The sequence below is a fragment of the Pistacia vera genome, unplaced genomic scaffold, assembly GCF_008641045.1.
Source record: "Pistacia vera cultivar Batoury unplaced genomic scaffold, PisVer_v2 Contig291, whole genome shotgun sequence".
NCBI lineage: Eukaryota > Viridiplantae > Streptophyta > Magnoliopsida > Sapindales > Anacardiaceae > Pistacia > Pistacia vera.
In genome coordinates, this window is record NW_022196103.1 from 905,536 (window position 1) to 921,571 (window position 16,036).

Below are 16,036 nucleotides of genomic sequence, written 5' to 3' on the forward strand. Positions count from 1 at the left end.
CACCGTAGCAAGTTCACTGGACTGACCCACCAGAGGATTCCATATGGATGGTAACCCCAGTGTCTATGGAACAAATCCTCTAACGAATGGTGGTGCATGTGATCCTTAGACTTGAGATCACCGGAGCGTCTTGTGCACCGATTGGTGTAGTTTGACACTAGCCTAACGCAGTTCTATTCAGAGCTGTCAGTACGGTAGTGATTGGTTGTATCAACGAGTGTATCAAGACTATGGTGGATAGACAGAGGATTAATCACTCCTGGGTGCGGGAGAAGTTATCTCACGGTGCAATTCAATATATGGCAATGAGACTAAAACTGTGGCCACAATGGGATTAAGTTGTTGCTCTATCCAGTTTATAATACAGGTCATTGGTCCAGTAACTGAATACACAATATTGAGAGTAACCCAAGGTTGACACTATTTCTATGCCTCAGTCTCGTCGAGATAATAGATGATGAAAGGATCGAATTGTATGGTAACCATATCGTTGACAGGTAGCTAATTTGCTGAATCCGAATCTATCGGATTGCCATGATGCCTTGCTAGGGGCCAATCTTGGTCTGTGTATTAGTGAGACGATTAATTGGTATTAATCGCGATACTATACACTACCGGTATAATGAGAATCCTATGGGTCACACATATAGAAGATAATTTAAGACTCAGGAAGTAAGAAGGGCGTTTTCGTCTTTTTTGGTGAAAGGGTATTTTGGTAATTTCACAATGCAATTAAATTTGCTGAGGTCGTAGCCTTTTATTTAATTTGTTGGAAAAATTAAATAAGTGTTCCATATGGAAATAGGGTAATTAAATTTTACTATAAAAGAAAAAGGTTAATTGAAAAAGAGTGAGATTATTTATTTCACTCATTCATTAAGAGGAAAAACATACAGCCCTCAAAACACTCTCTCCCACGCCAGTTTTGTTTTTGATTGAAAGATCAAATACATTTATTTTCTTCTTTGTTCTTAAGACTAAAGAGGATCAAGCAAATCCCTCTTTAGTCCCTTGCGATTATCTTCGTGTGGACTACGTCGGTTCGATCCTACACTTGGGTCGGTAGCAAAATACGCTTAGAGACAAACTTGGAGGAGCCTCTAAACGTGCGTATGATTTCTTAAACTCTAGATTAATTTTCTGCAGGTTCTTATTTTGATATAAACTGTAGATTTGTGCCTTGATCTTGGTTCTATGGAACGATCCGTATTGTTAAAAGTTTTTTTTTTTTTCCACCGTGTAAATGGATCGCTTCTTAACAGTGGTATTAGAGCCTAGGGTACCAGATTTTACAGTTATATGTGGATGTTTGATTACATGTATTTGATTGATGATATGTTGCCTAAAGAATCTGTGTAAAATCTGTCTTAAAAGCATGTTTAAAGAAATAAATTAATCGATTGATTTTAATTTGTTGATGATCTGCAAGTTTGGTATATTGGGTGATGGATTTTTGTTGAAATCGGTGTGTATAATTGATTGCAAAATCTGTTTGGTGTGTTTTTGGTTGTTGTTTGAACTGATTCGGAGCTACAGATTAGCGCACACTCGCCGCGGCGTGCGTATTTGGCATTCATGCTGATTACGAAATCAGCGCTTGCCGCGACGATATAAACCATCGCCGCGACGATATAAATCATCGCCGCGGCAATTGTCCTTTGGACGAGCACTGTGCGAAATCAGCGCTCGCAGCGGCGATCGCATGTAGAGTGTGAATGTCAAGTTAACCAGTGCACGCTGCGGCGATCTAACTCATCGCCGCAGCGAGCGCACTTCCGAGTGTGTAGGGGCTAGATTATAAAGTTTTAAAACTTTTGGACCAAATTACAGATCTATAAATTGTCAGGGGGTAATTAATAATTAACCCACCAATTTCAAAAATTGATTGTTTTTGAAATTTATGCTATGTACTTGTTTGTATATTGCATGGTGCCCGGTACATGAGCCTTAGACCTACGGTGAATGTTTTAAAAATTTTTGTGTATGTATGGTTGTAAATTTATTAAATAGGGCATGTGTGTCCTGCCTTTCTCCTCTTCTCAATGTACATTCTCTTCTCATCTCATTCCCCTTGAATGTAAATCGAGGTTTCTAAATTTATTGATGTAAATAATTTTGTATAATTATTCTTATTGTAAATTTAGAATGATGTTTTTGTAATGTACTTAAAGACGGAGCAAAGGACGAGGCAACCATACTTGAAGATTTAAGATATTTATTACAGGACCCCTAAGTGACCCACCAATTCTTCTAGGCTCGAGGAAATCCGTTTTAGTTGGGCCATGTACTGGCACGTTTTAATATTATGTTTAGAATGCATGCTAACGTTGAATGTTCAATAACATGTTAAACAATGTTATTCTAACAAAGATAATAATCTGATGAGACATTAAATAACAAACCCTCAATTAAAGGATATTAAGTCACGTAAGCCTTCCATCACCATGGTTTTAATCAAACCACTGTTCGTTGAAATCTTGTTCGCCAAAGCGAAGGGTGCACTTCTACCGGTGGGAGGTTAAAATGCATTGGAGTTTTCCTTAATAGTGATGGGTCGACTTAAAATGACGGTTTTGCTTGTTTGCCAAAGCGAAGGTTGATAAACCCGTCATAGGCATAGTAGAGAAGTACACATATTGTGTGTACGTGGTGGCATGTAGTGTCCACTCTACTGATACTGAGAATCACACTTGAGGACAATGGTTGGGGCCATTGGATTGTGTGATTGGCTTGTTGGCTTTTTCACATTTGAGGTTGATAGTAGGAGCTATCAACTGGTGTGGAATAAGTTTGTTGGCCTACCTAATCAACTCATTTTGGCTTGTTCGCCAAAGCGAAGGTTTGAAATAGGAAGGATGGGATCTCAGTCCACTAGGAAAGTCAACAGGCTTTCCTGAGTTAATAGTGAGGGCTATTGACTTGAGTAAAATAGTGGGAGCATCATTTAATAAAAGACCATATTAAATAATAATGAACTTTATAATGACTTTATTTTTTCTGCAATTGTAGATTCACCAAAATGAGCATTATGAACCTGCGACCGATAATCGAGAAAGAAAACAGGTTGGATCGATCCAATTTCTCATACTGGTATCATAATCTTCGGATTATACTTAAGTCAGAAAAGAAATTGTATATCCTTGAAATGCCATACATGGCTGAGCCTGATCTTGATGCCATTCAGAAAATAAATGATGCTTATCAAAAGTTCCTTGATGATGCTGATGGTGTTCAATGCTTAATTTTGGCATCGATGACACCTATGCTACAAAAGCAGCATGAGAATATGGACGTTGCTTCCATTATTCTACACCTCAAGGAGCTTTTCAAAAGAAATGCTTGACATGAGAGGTACAAGGTGTCGAAAGCACTGTTTGGGAGTCGTCTGACTAAGGGAGCCCAAGTTGGTCCTCATGTGCTCAAGATGATCGAGCACATAGAGAGACTTGAGACTTTGGGATTTGAGTTGGATGGAGAATTACAAATGGATTTGATTCTGTAATCCTTGCCTGACTCTTATGCTCCGTTCATAATGAATTTCAATATGAACACAATGGAGAAAACCCTGTCAGAACTTTTGAACATGCTAAGGACTGCAGAGCAGGATTTGAAAAAGTCCAAGCCTGTTTTACTAGTTGCTGCAAGTAAAGCAAAGGGTAACGGCAAGGGTAAGGCCAAGGCCAAACCCAAGCCCGAGCCCAAGCTCGAGCCCAAGCCCAAGCCCAAAGGACATGTTGCTCTTGGGCCTGAGAGTGGCATAGGAAAGGGCAAGGTAGTCTGCTTCTTTTGTGGCAAGCCTGGCCACTGGAGGAAACACTGCAAGGCTTTCCTCGCAAGCAAGAAGAAGTCAGATGCTACGACTTCAGGTATTTTTATGATTGAGATTAACTTTTCTCCCTCAACATCTTGGGTCATTGACACAGGATGTGGTACTCACATTTGTACTGATGTGCAGGGACTAAGGCAGAGTAGAGTGCTTACTAATGGAGAGGTGGATGATAATCCGAGAATTATACTGTTTTTATTAGGCTTTTTGGTCGGATTTTAAATACTTCTTAGTTCATTTTTGCTTGAATTGATTCTTAATTCTCTACATTTTGTGTTTTAGGCCAAAATGGACATTTTGAGTAAATAATGAGCGAATTGGAGTTTTTGGACCCAGAAGTGAGCGGATCTCGGAATTTGGAAGAGTTCTGAAGCAAATGGAAGCACTATGAAGCTTGTTCCGATTGGAAAGCATTGGAGATTGAAGATTCAAGCAAAGAAACAAGCGGAGGGCAATTCTGTAAATTCATAATTTTTCATGAAGGTTTGCCGCGGCAAAGCTCTATTCTTCGCTGCGGCGAAGGAAGTTAACAACGGGATTCCAACTTACCTCGTCGTCATGGCGAAAGTCCTTCTTTGCCGCAGCGAAGTCTGTGAATTTCAGATTTCTTCAAAATGCGCAGTTTCATTTTAGGAAGGTTTTAGGTTTTTAGGGCAACGTATAAAAGAAACACTTAAAACATTTTTGTAAAGAGAGAGACATTTTTGCCTTGTTTTAGAGTTTTCTTTGAACTTGGATTTATGTTGAGAAATAGAGAAGATTAGAGATTTTAACCTTGGAGATTCTTCAACTAGGGGAGATATCTTTTCTTTCTGTTTATTTCAATATGCTTACTATTTTATTTACTGTTTTCTTTGTTGTTTATGTTAAATTAGTTATGAACTAACCCTTTTTGGGTTAGGGTTTTGATGAACTTCGGATTTTTATGGATTAATGAATTGATTACTGTTATTTCCATCCTCTATTGCATAGATTGTGTGATTATTCTATTTTTATGGAATCTATTTGATGAACATGATGAGATTGAGAAATGAATCATGTTGAGTGTCTTGGGTAATCACCATTGTAGTATTAAATGCTAGAGATAGATTTAAGAACCAATGAAATCAACCTAGGGTTCTATTAGCTTAATGAACTTGATTCTATTATTCATCAATTTTTTGGGTGTGGAAGTGTAATAGAGAAAAGTAGGAATTCATAGCCTGAGAAGGTATGTGACAATTTAGAGAATTCGATTTACAATCTGTGCATGTGAGTGTGGAATTAGCATAATCCATTGAATTCATCCATAGAGTCCGAATAAAGTCAAAACCCTAACCGTTTGTTAAATTGATATTATCCTTGCGTTTAATTTCTTTCTTTCAATATTCAGTTTTTAGTACTTAGAGGTTTTGTTTTTAGTTTAAATTTAATCCTCCCATTGATCCAAACAATTGCGGTTGCTCCAACTTCAGAAAAACTTAGGAAAGTTAGTGCTTAACAAATCAATCCTTATGGGAACGATACTCACTCATCACTTTATTACTTAGTGCGACTAGTGCACTTGCTATCATTGCATGTTGTAGTAACAACGCATCAGTGGACCTACGAGTTGGAAATGGAGCACATGTGACTGCATTGGCTGTAGGGACTTACTGTTTATGTTTGCCTACGGGCTTGTTGTTGGAACTACATAACTGTTATCACGTACCTTCTATTTCTAGAAATATTATTTCAGTGTCCGCTTTGGATAATATGAGGTATCATTTTGAGATATCTAATGGATTTTCGTCCTTTAGTTTGAATGCTATTCCATTTGGAATTGCAAGGTTATATAATGGATTATATGTTCTTGATTTAAACAATAAAGATATTCTCAATATTGAAACCAAGAAAGGTAAACATAGCGATCAAAACCAGACATATCTCTGGCACTGTAGGTTGAGTCATGTTAATAAGACTAGCATTGCAAACCTTCAAAGGGATGGAGTTTTGGACCCTTTTGATTTTCAGTCATTTGAGGTATGCGAGTCATGCCTGTTAGGCAAGATGACCAAGTCTCATTTCACAGGAAAAGGTGAAAGGGCCACTGAGCTGTTAGGCATCATCCATAGTGATGTATGTGGTCCACTAATAGTTGAAGCCAGAGGTGGATATTCATACTTCATCACATTTACTGATGATTTCAGTAGATATGGTTATGTCTACCTTATGAGACATAAATCTGAAGCCTTTGATAAATTCAAGGAATTCAGGAATGAAGTACAGAATATGTTGGGCAAAAGTATTAAAGCTCTTCGGTCGGATCGAGGAGGTGAATACTTAAGCTCGGGGTTTTCTGAGTACCTGAAGGAATGTGGGATAGTATCACAACTCACCCCTCCTTATACACCCCAACACAATGGAGTGTCAGAAAGGAGGAATAGGACCTTACTTGACATGGTTAGGTCCATGATGAGTTTTAGTGATTTACCTGCATCGTTCTGGGGTTATGCCCTAGAGACTGCGACTCACGTTTTAAACCGTGTGCCGTCAAAGTCTGTAGATAAGACTCCATATGAGCTATGGAGTGGGCGAAAGCCCAACTTGTCTTATCTAAGGATTTGGGGTTGCGAAGCTTATGTTAAGAAATTGACTTCGAACAAGCTGGGCCCAAAATCCTGTAAATGTATATTTGTGGGGTATCCAAAGGAGACCAAAGGATACTATTTCTACCACCCAGAAGAGCGCAAAATTTTTGTTGCTCGATCTGGTGTCTTCCTAGAAAAGGAATATTTTCTAAGAAGTACTAGTGGGAGAAAAGTAGAACTCGATGAAGTTCTAGAACCACAAGATATACTAGACGAAGGACGGGATGATGTGCCACAAGGAGTGGTTGAGCATCATGAGGAGGTTACTCCACAACTTGTGGATCAAAGTGAACCACCTCAGGTAGCACAGGAGCTACGTAGATCTGGGAGAGTACGCCATGAGCCCGAGAGATACGGTTATCTCGTGACTCAACATGGTGACGTACTGGTCTACCAAGACGATGAACCCAGAACCTACGAAGACGCTATATCGGATCCAGATTCCGTTAAATGGCTTGAAGCCATGAAATCTGAGATGGACTCCATGTACCAGAACCAAGTGTGGTCTCTGGTGGAACCACCTGAAGGGGTAAAACCCATAGGGTGTAAATGGGTCTTCAAGAAGAAGACTGACATGGATGGCAACGTGCATACTTATAAAGCACGGCTGGTTGCCAAAGGTTTCAAACAAATTCATGGCATTGACTATGAAGAAACCTTTTCGCCGGTTGCCATGATTAAATCCATCCGGATTATGCTTGCAATTGCTGCATATCATGACTATGAGATTTGGCAAATGGATGTCAAAACTGCTTTCCTGAACGGAAACCTTGAGGAGGATGTGTATATGACACAACCTGATGGTTTCGTTCTTGATAGTCAAGCTAATAAGGTATGCAAGTTGCAGAGATCCATTTATGGACTCAAGCAAGCTTCAAGGAGCTGGAACATTCGTTTTGATGAGGCCGTAAAAGAATTCGGTTTTATCAAAAACGAAGATGAGCCCTGTGTTTACAAGAAAGTGAGTGGGAGCGCAGTAGCATTCCTAGTGTTGTATGTCGATGACATACTTCTGATCGGGAATGATATACCGAACTTGCAGTCGGTAAAGACTTGGTTATCCAAGTGCTTCTCCATGAAAGACTTAGGGGAAGCAGCCTACATCCTTGGTATAAAGATCTATCGTGATAGATCGCGTAGGTTGCTTGGCCTAAGTCAGAGTGCATATATTGACAAAGTACTGAAACGATTCAGTATGGAAGAATCCAAGAAAGGATTTCTTCCGATGTCACATGGTGTTTATCTCTCTAAGGAATTGTGTCCTAAAACACAAGATGAGAGAGATAGGATGAAGAGGATCCCATATGCATCAGCAATTGGATCCATCATGTATGCCATGCTATGTACTCGGATTGATGTCTCATGTGCTTTGAGCACTTGTAGTAGATATCAATCGGATCCAGGTGAGCGTCACTGGATGGCTGTCAAGAATATTCTTAAGTACTTGAAGAGGACTAAGGATATGTTCTTGGTTTATGGAGGGGAAGATGAGCTCACTGTAAGAGGATACAGTGATGCTAGTTTCCAAACGGACAAAGACGATTATCGATCGCAATCAGGGTTTGTATTTTGTCTCAATGGCGGTGCAGTGAGCTGGAAGAGCTCCAAGCAAAGCACTGTAGCGGACTCTACAATGGAGGCTGAGTATATTGCATTGTCAGATGCGGCCAAGGAGGCAGTCTGGATTAAGAAGTTCGTCACTGAACTTGGTGTGGTTCCTACGATTGTTGATCCTATAGACATCTATTGTGACAACAATGGAGCAATTGCTCAAGCTAGGGAACCACGGTCTCATCAGAAGTCCAGACACATACTCAGACGATTCCATCTCATCAGAGAGATAGTTGAGAGGAAAGACGTGCAGATTAGTAAAGTGCATACTGACGACAATCTCGCAGATCCACTGACAAAGCCTCTGTCGCAGCAGAAGCATGAAAGGCACTTGAGATCATTTGGTATTAAATACATGAATGATTGGCTATAGTGCAAGTGGGAGATTGTTAGAGTAGATGCCCTAGAGCCAATCAATTATTGTAGAATTGACTCTTTGTAATAATTTTCATTAATCAATAATAAAAGGCATTTTATTCTATATCGCGTAAATTATTATTATTGCAATATGTATTGATATATGTCCTTAGAATGGTAGAACCGTGATGAGGGTATCAAGTGTTTCAAATCTTGATAGTGAGAGCCCTATGAGCACATATGGTGGCTATTCTAGAAACGTCCGTAGCCCCAATGTTATTCTGAAGTAAGGGCACAGGTAATACGGTAAGGCTATCATAGTATTGAACGACCCTGTCGAAAGGTAGTGACTGATCTCACTTGTCAAGGTTGTTTGGTGACAACCTGGTGCAACACATGGGTGCTTGCTATAGGCGAATACACCGCAACAAGTTCACTGGACTGACCCACCAGAGGATTCCATATGGATGGTAACCTCAGTGTCTATGGAACAAATCCTCTAACAAATGGCGGTGCATGTGATCCTTAGACTTGAGATCACCAGAGCGCCTTGTGCACCGATTGGTGTAGTTTGACACTAGCCTAACGCAGTTCTATTCAGAGCTGTCAGTACGGTAGTGATTGGTTGTATCAACGAGTCTATCAAGACTATGGTGGATAGATAGAGGATTCATCACTCCTGGGTGCAGGAGAAGTTATCTCACAACGCAATTCAATATATGGCAATGACACTAAAACTGTGGCCACAGTGGGTTGAGTTGTTGCTCTATCCAATTTATAATAAAAGTCATTGGTCCAGTAACTGAATACACAATATCGTGAGTAACCAAAGGTTGACACTATTTCTATGCCTCGGTCTCGTCGAGATAACAGATGATGAAAAGAATGAATTTTATGGTAACCATATCGTTGACAGGTAGCTAATTTGCTGAATCCGAATCTATTGGGTGGCCATGATGCTTGCTATGGGCCAATCTTGGTCTGTGTATTAGTGAGACGATTAATTGGTGTTAATCGCAATACTATACACTACCAGTATGATGAGGAGTCTATGGGTCATACATATAGAAGATAATTTAAGACTCAAGAAGTAAGAAGGGCGTTTTCATCTTTTTAGGTGAAAAGGGTATTTTGGTAATTTCACAGTGCAATTAAATTTGCTTAGGTCGTAGCCTTTTATTTAATTTGTTAGAAAAATTAAATAAGTGAAATTATGTTTAAATATGTGTTAGCATATATTTAAATAAATTATCATTATTGTTAAATGTTAATATATATATATATATATATTGAATATATATTAATTGATTTTAATTGAGATAATGATGAATTAAAATAAATATCTAATTGGAAGTGTTTGGAAACAAGGGGTGTTTGGATTGGAGCCCAAGCCTATTATATATGGGAATAGGGCAATTAAATTTTACTATAAAAGAAAAAGGTTAATTGAAAAGAGTGAGATTATTCATTTCACTCATTCATTAAAAGGAAAAACAGACAGCCCCCAAAACACTCTCTCCCACGCCAGTTTTGTTTTTGATTGAAAGATCAAATACATTTCTTTTCTTCTTTGTTCTTAAGACTAAAGAGGATCTAGCGAATCCTTCTTTAGTCCCTTGCGATTATCTTCGTGTGGACTATGTCGGTTCGATCCTGCACTTGGGCGGGTAACAAGATACGCTCAGAGACAAACTTGGAAGAGCCTCCAAACGTGCATATGATTTCTTAAACTCTAGATTAATTTTCTGCAGATTCTTATTTTGATATAAACTGTAGATTTGTGCCCTGATCTTGGTTCTATGGAACGATCCGTATTGTTAAAAGTTTTTGTTTTCCGCTGTGTAAATGGATCGTTTCTTAACAACAATAAGGATATTCTCAAAATAACAAGTGTGGCAAGTTGAGTTAAACATAGCTGAAGGAATGTGGGATAGTATCAAAACTCACCTCTCTGTATACACCCTAGCATAATGGTGTGTCTGAAGGGAGGATTATGACCTTACTTGAAATGGTTAGGTCCATGATGAGTTTTTATAATTTGCCCACATAATTATGGGGTTATGCCCTAGAAACTGTGACTCACGCACTGAACCGTGTTCCGTCAAGGTCTGTAGATAAGACTACATATGAATAATGGAGTGGACGAAAGCCCAACTTGTCTTATCTAAGGATTTGAGATTGTGAGGCTTATGTCAAGAAATTGGCTTCGAACAAGTTGGGCCCGAAATTCTACAAATTTATATTTGTGGGGTATCCTAAGAAGACTAAATGATCCTATTTCTACCATCCAGAAGAGTGCAAAAAGTTTGTCGATCATACTGGTGTCTTCTTAGAAAGGGAATTTTTAAGAAGTACTAGTGGGAGAAAAGTAGAACTCGATAAAGTTCTAGAACCACAAGATACATTAGACGAAGGATGGGAAGATGTGCCATGCCATTTTCATTCAGTAAAACAATCATTACTGCAATGTTCGGTTTACTAATAGCTCTCAAACTCAAACCAGCATAGAGAAAAGGCCGAAATTACTCAAACCAATTCTCAAACTCACGCTAGCTCTCAAACGCAAGCAATGACATGGTCACAAACACCATTGAGCAGCAACCCCTAGCCACCAGATAGCCTCATAGCCACACACCATTTCCACACAAAGAAATTACAACATCCATTTGACAAAATGAAAAGATGGGTGCTTTGAAATTTGAACACAAAATAAATTAATTGATGGAAAGAAAGATGAAATGAAGATCGGTACCTTGGACAGTGACTGAAGCTACTGCCGAAGTGAAACGAAGGTGCTGTCGTAGTGAAATGAAAAATTGAAGAGATGAGATGAAGAATTTACAAATGGAAGAGAGAAAAATGGGTTAGGGCTCGATAGAGATTGAAAAATTGGGGAAAACCAATTAGACAATTCAATTTTAGGGCTTGAAATCTGGAGGTAAGAGTTCACCTAGTTTTCCCCCAGAACTGGTTGGACCGGTGGGTTGCTACAGTGACCTTGGTCCAACCACTAGTCATTCCGAGTGAATTCACACCCCTGGTTTTAAAGTCGGGTTGGGTCAAGTTTTAAAACATTGAAAATAACCAAATTAAAGTTTCTATACAACCAATCAAATTTATATTTATTTATACACAACAAATCGAATCAAAATTTTGTAATTTTGAGTTCTCTACTCATCACTGCCATGGATTTTGTAATATTGGGTTATCTACTCATCACTTCCATGGCAGTAACAGCCATTTGATCCGTTTCACCAAGAAACAATTACAAAAACAAAATGATAAAAATTGTTTTGATAGAATGTGTAGATAAGTAAAAAATGATACTTGATCCCAGATTTGCAAAATCAAAACAATTTAAATGGTTGAAATCATCAATTCAATTTACCGAATCAATGCAAATTATGTTTGTTTAAATCATTAATTCAATTTACCATGACTACCAAAAGAGAAAAAAATTCACTTACCCACCCTATAGTTTAAAAAAGGCACAATTTTTGGACTATTATAGCTTCAATAAAGATAGGCTAACAGACGAATCTCACAAACTTTCTCTCACAACTTTAACTTGACAGCTGATTTGTTTCCTAATGAATTTTTCTGCCTGTTGACATTTAGCCAAAATCCATTGCCTTCCTGCTCCTATCTGCTCGTCGTTTGTCGACTATCGGCTTGATTGGTTTTTACGCGCCCTTTGTTTTCTGGTTGATTCCATCACCGAGAATCGTCCTTGTCACCACAATTTGACTCATCAGCTCTTCCTCTCCAAATGCCCCAACATTCCCAATCACGTTTGCTCACCAATCGCCCGCGATTGAAGGTTCCTTACTTTAGGTTTTTCGAGTTTTGATTGATGAATTAGGTTTGATTCGTTCGGTTTTTTGTGTTTGTTGGGTTGAAAGAGGATTGATGAAGGTTTATTTGAAGTGTTTGTGGTTTGTTTGTTGATTTTTCGGTTGCTAGCACTCCCCAACGCCATCACCTTCCATCGTTCCCGACGTGTACACCAACAATTTGACAAAAGGTCGACGGCAATTGTCAACAATGGAAAAGGCTAAGAAGAAGAGAGAAGGGTATTTTTATCTTCACAATGAATAGAATTGTATTTAACGGAAATTATTAACGGAATATAACATTTGGGTAGTGAAGTGCTACTTTGAAACTTTTTGGGTGAGAAAGTGTCATTAAGGCAAATATTGAGTGGGAAAAAGTTGTTTACTCTTTATATAATTAGTAATCTTTGACTTTCCATTGTACGACTCTTGCTTTCTGAACTCATGGAAATGTAACTTTGGCAATTTAGAAATTAGAATACACTAATAACAAAATCAAAATGCTAGAATTAGAAAATACTATCGTTCTATTTGCTCTTCCAGATCGAGTATTTTCATCCTGTACATTGTAAAACTTATCTTAATCCTTTGTTGGTTAACTCTTTCTATGAAATAAATGAAGTTTACAACATTCTAAACAAACCGAAACCCCATGTTTTGAATTGTCTGATATAGCGTGATGATAGGTTAGGCTTTAATCGTTGGACCAGAATGAACCATAATGGTCCCTATTAGAGAATCTTCATCAGATGGCATCATCTTTTTCTCCCCAAACTCAAGTGGTCAGCTGCAGTAGTTTCAACAAACTCGGATTTTGCTTTATCTCCACAGATCTCCTCTAATTAGTTTAACATTCAAAAGTTTCTTTTATCTCTTCCTTGTATTTAGGCATCTCTGGTTTAGTAAAAGAGTACAACTCTCATGTATATATTGACCAAACTTGTAAATCAAATATACAATCAATATTTTATACTCTCTCTTTGTTATGGTATCAAAGCTCCTTCCTCTAACGAGCTAGATCCTTCATTCTTCCTTCCTGTCTTTTACTTCTTTCAAAATGGCATCCAACATTGTTCCAAATAATTTGTCAACAATTGATGTTTCTACTCAGATTTAATAACCATAAATGTTGCTGCTCAGTTGCCTCTAAAGCTCACAACTCGTGGTAGCGTGCCGAATGCTCCAAATTAATAACCTTACTAACCTAACTACTAAATTGCATATAGGGTGACCAAGGGTCGATCCCACAGGGAATGATTCGATTAAATCCTATATTTTGACCAATAACCACAACGAAAACAACAGAAAAATAAAATAAAATAAAATCCTAAATAGTAAACATGACAACAGAATAATGAAAGGGGTTGTAGACAATGCAATCTAAAGTGAAACGAATAAATCTCCAATGGTAGAAAATATCAAATTAAAAACAACCATTCACGGTTCAAGATCCACCTAAACAGGCATTGGACATGAACTACCGTAACATTATTCTATCTCGTTATTATGGAATTATTGACCCTAGAACAACAAGCTTGTTTACCCGAATTTTCCCTTAATTGTCACTAATGAAATAGCTCTTAATTAGATCCTAACCTTTAAACAACCTAGAATACTCTCTAAGTTTAATTCAATGGCCCTTAAGATTAGAAAATAGATCAATCCAAGCACAATCACGCAAGATCGGATTATTAAACTTGTTATGTTATTCAGGTGATAGATTGAGAACTTATTCGTAATCATCTATCATCAGTGTTTCTCATTGAATAGAAAGAGGACAATTACATATCACAATTCCTAATTCTAACAGATAAAATTCCGATTAAACATTTAGCAGGCCATTACTAATCACCCAACAAAAATCATAACAATTACACAGAATAACAAACAATTCCAACAAGAACAAGATTAAGAACAATTTTACTGAAGTTAAGTTACACCAATGACATAATCCAGGCTTTAAAATCCCCTTGAACTGAAGAAGAAAGATCAGCCGTACATATTGACGTAGAAAGTAAAAACTCTAAACAAAACCTGAATTACCATCCTCCCCTGTTTAACCTAACAACTCATAAATAATAATGTGTTTTTCCTCAATTCTGCCCCAGGAAAAACGGAAATTACTTTCCTAGACCTTTCCTAAATGATAGACTTCCAAATTGTCAAATCCTTATCAGAATTCGTAATCCAGCTTGCCCCAGGATTCTCACAATGTAAAGAACTTTCTGGGCTTGGTCACTTCATAAAAGTTGTAGTCTTGGATGTGTGGATGAATTTGGCTTTTGAATCACCTACTTTCAATATCTGAAGCTCCAGTTGGCCCATTCGAAGACTCAATCACTCACCTAGGAAATCCTTCCTGAATAGGATTCCAGGTCCGATTTTGCAACAACTAACGAGGGCCCAAACAAACTCGGATTCTCACCTATAATACCTTCCTGGAAGGCTTGATTCGTCTACTTTACTTTTTAGGAATAACACTTTTGCAATTGAGAAATCTAACTCCATGAAAAACCTGAAAAACGCACACTGGTCAGAATAACAAAATTTGGAATTTCCTAATCTTTTCTCAATTATTTCATAAAGTCTATCCAAATATGCCAAACTTACAATAAACTCTAATCAACTCAACTAGGCATAAACTAACAAAAAACATAATATGGAAGGAATAAAAAAAATATAAATTACACTCTATCAACTGGCAACTATTTTTCCTGGAAAGCTCAATTCAACACCTTTTCTTTGGTCTGGATCTTCTAGGATATCTTGATGGCATTTTCCGTGTCCCTCTCCAATGGTAACTGAAAATGACATTCTATCCCCCACCCAAAATACCTTCCATGGCGTCGACAAGACCAACTTATTCTTCATGCGATTTTTGCGTCTCTGACTGAAGGTGTCATGCCTTTGGTTTCTTCTACAACAACTGTCGTGAAACATGCTCGTCCTCTCTCGTCTCTATGCTAAGAGCTACCACTCACATGATTCATCTCAAGGATAAGCTCACTAGATTAATCGGGGTTCTCTCTACGTTACTAACTTTCTTGTCTCTATCAACAAATTGCAATGAACTCACTACTCTTGGTGCTCCCCCAAGTGATGCCAACCTTCTTGTTTATGCAACCTGTGGTCTTGGTCCTGCTTACAAGGAACTATTACTGCCCTGAGGACTCAAAATTTTGTTGTTCTGTTCGAAGAATGTTTGATTAGATTATTGATCATGAGACCTTCCTTATTTACAATGACAAACACATTCGATCCCACCCACCACCTGTCCATTAGCAAACATTCCCCTTCCTCTTACCGAACTCCAAAACCCAATTTCCCTTCCCCAGTGCCTGGCCTTCTTCCTACCCTGTTGTTGCCCACAAATAGTACAAAACCAACCTCTCCTCTTCACCACGTTGTCTGTCAGTTCTACAACAAGCGTGGCCATGATGCCAAGCGATGCTTCAAGCTTTTTCCTCAACTTCGCTAACCTTGCCCATCTGCCATTCATGTCACCACTTCCCATTTGCTCAAACTCCATGGATAGTTGATTCTGATCATCTCACCATGTTACCTCTTAGATGTCGAACTTGTCTCTCTCAACCTTATGAGGGTCCTAATGACATTCAATGGTGATGGTTTAGGTTTGAAAATTACTTACACTATAATGTTTCCTTTTCTCCTTCTTTCAATCTCTCTCATGTTTTATTTGTGCCTTCCATCAAACAAAATTTAATATCTGTTTCCAAATTTTGTGATCTAATTAAACTTCTATTGAATTTTTTCCTTCTTATTTTGTGTCAAGGTTTATG

General features: G+C 38.2%; 1 pseudogene; it reads right to left on the reverse strand.

The window, feature by feature from the left end:
• The window catches only part of LOC116134774, a 30,957-nt pseudogene extending 15,192 nt beyond the window's left edge, over window positions 1-15,765 (reverse strand).
• Window positions 15,766-16,036: the final 271 nt, after the last annotated feature.